This window comes from Cebus imitator, unplaced genomic scaffold, assembly GCF_001604975.1.
Source record: "Cebus imitator isolate Cc_AM_T3 unplaced genomic scaffold, Cebus_imitator-1.0 Scaffold283, whole genome shotgun sequence".
Lineage (NCBI taxonomy): Eukaryota > Metazoa > Chordata > Mammalia > Primates > Cebidae > Cebus > Cebus imitator.
The window spans coordinates 2,907,062-2,909,855 of NW_016107598.1; positions in this window are offsets into that span (position 1 = coordinate 2,907,062).

Genomic DNA, 2,794 nt, shown 5'->3' on the forward strand with positions numbered 1-2,794 from the left:
CAGTGGTGCCATCTTGGCTCACCACAACCTCCACTTCCCAGGTTCAAGGTATTCTCCTGCCTCAGCCTCCTGAATAGCTGGAATTACAGGTGTCCATCACCATGCTTGGCTAATTTTTGTATTTTTTAGTAGAGACAGGGTTTCACCATGTTGGCCAGGCTGGCCTTGAACTCCTGACCTTGCGATGCATCTGCCTCGACCTCCCAAAGTGCTAGCATCATAGATACAAAGTCTCTTCTCATGTGTTAAACAAATACAGTCTCTTTACATTCTGAGTGGAAAAAAGTTACATAGGGTTCAGTAACTATTTTATTTTTCTGGAGACAGGGTCTTGCTCCATAGCACTGTCTTGAGTACACTGGTCAGATCATAGTTCACTGATGCCTGGAACTCCTGGGCTCAAGTGGTTCTACAACCTCAGCCTCATGTTTAGCTAAGACTACAGACATGTGTTACCACTCTTGGTTAATTTAATTTATTATCATTATTATTTTTTTGGTAGAGACTTTGCCTTGCTATGATGCCCATATAGGTCTTAAACTTTTGACCTAAAAAATCCTTCTGCCTTAACTTCCAAATAGTGCTGAGATTGCAGTCATGAGCCACTGTGCCTATACCATGTGGTTCAGTAACTTCTGAACAATATCTGATTTTTAAAATAAACTCTGCTTCAATTACTTGGGAAAAGTCAAATGATTTCCTTCTTTTTTTCTTTCTTTCTTTTTCTTCTCTTCTCCTTGCTTCCCTCTGATTGTCTTCCCTACTTCATTTATCCAACAGTATTGGGTACAGCTCTAGTAGATCCAAGGTATTCATGGTCTAGTGAACATAAAGCAAATTAAAAGCCCAAAGGCACTACCAAACAGCAAACTACAAGGTAAGAAATATCGATACATCTTAATATACACATTTTAAAATTACAATTAAACTTAAATCATCTATATTTTAAGCTGGAATATCAACATGTAGGCATTATTATACCTATCATTTTCTGCTTCCCCAATTTAGGAAGTGTGGGGATTATGTATGACAGGTGGAAAAATCACAGAAGTGACCTTCTGATGTCAGTTATGGTCTCATCCTCCAGGAAAAGTAGACCATTTTAGGAGATTGATAAACCAGAACATGACTTCATGTTTTATAATTAAAGAAAACACATATCTTATCCTCTATATCAAACACTATTCTCTTTGAAAATGTCATGACCTTTTGTTAAAAAGGAAACATCAACAAAGATCTACAGCTTTATCACAGGCGTGGCAATACAATTTTTGCTTAAGGATGCAACCCCTGAATGGGTATTTGTAGTGATGTTTATTCGGGGCTCTCCTCAATCCTGCTTCTCCACCTTCTTTACTGCCATCTCCTTCTCCTCTTCCTCTTCTTCCTCTTTGTCTTCCTGCTGCTTCAGTTGCTGCTCCTCCTTCTCCCTATTTGGCAATTCTCCTATGATGGAAACATGAGACCATTTATGACCAATATGATATTTATTAATTTAAGTGAAAATGCTACATAATGCTCCTGTTTGAATTACTAAAATGAAATATGTGATTGACAAATGCTGAACAATATATAACAATCTACTAGATAACCTAGAATGTTGTTTATTCTGGAGACATCAAGTGACAAGCTTTATTCTTGTTCTTTAGGAGTTTACAGTATAATTTGTGAATCAGAAAAGGTTAAAGGCTAAGACAGAGAAATCTAGGAAAGGGCTAATTACGTGAGTCTAAAATTAGGAGAAGAAGGTCAACACAGGAGCAGCAGGTGGGGCACTTATCGTCTTATTGATTGTAATCAAACTATGAAATTATTAAAGCTTATACAAAAGAGGTATTTCTTGGCGGTTTGTATGTTGTGAAAGCCAAGAGGATGAAACATCGGAAAGAAATTTTGATTACCAAGAAGAAATGTTGCAGTGACCTTATAGGTTGCTTAGTTTTCTTTATGTCTTTAAACTAAAATTTCCTTATTTTTAAATTGTTAACAATAATACTTGAAACTTAAGGGAGAATATATAAAAATCATATTGTAAATTAAAATGACTCAAATGCAAATATTAGATTCTATCATTATTATAATTTTCACTGTCATAATATTCATGAAAAAGAACCATCTTAATTTTTAAGATTCTCCATGTATAAAGGAGGAAATACAAAACAAGGAACAATATGAATGCATCCCTGAGAAAACATTAGAATCATGTCAGAGAGTTACAAATTTGATCAAGTATAAAATTATTTACAAACTTTATTTCAAAGTAGATTGCTTTCTGGAACTGACTACCAGATAAGATGAGTTAGATGTTTCAGAAAACGTAAGATACATTTGGAAATTTTATTGAAGGGAAAGGGTGAGAGCTATATAACTAAATATAAAAATAACATTTGTTTAGCAATATTGTATGCCACATTTATAAAACATAAAATAAATTCTTCTCTTTGTAGATTTGAGTTTTCTTAGTAGAGCTGCAGTATAAGAAGATTTAACAATTAGTAGGATTGAGATTTTATCAAATACAATTACTCAAAACCAGACTTCCCTGGAGTTGAGTTATTGTAAGTATGTACTAAATGATAAATATGAAGTTCTAGGTTGGGGAATATGGGAAAAAAGAATGAACAGATAGAACAGAATGAACAGATAGAAAAGGATGTAAGAATACTAAGTGCTCACAGGTTTTTGTAATGCCAAAGTACAGGGATCTATGTTTCAGTCCTTGCCTTCCTTCCAAAATATAAGTCACATCAAGGCCTGAATCAATGGCATTTGTCTCAATCCAAAGGCCAATCTT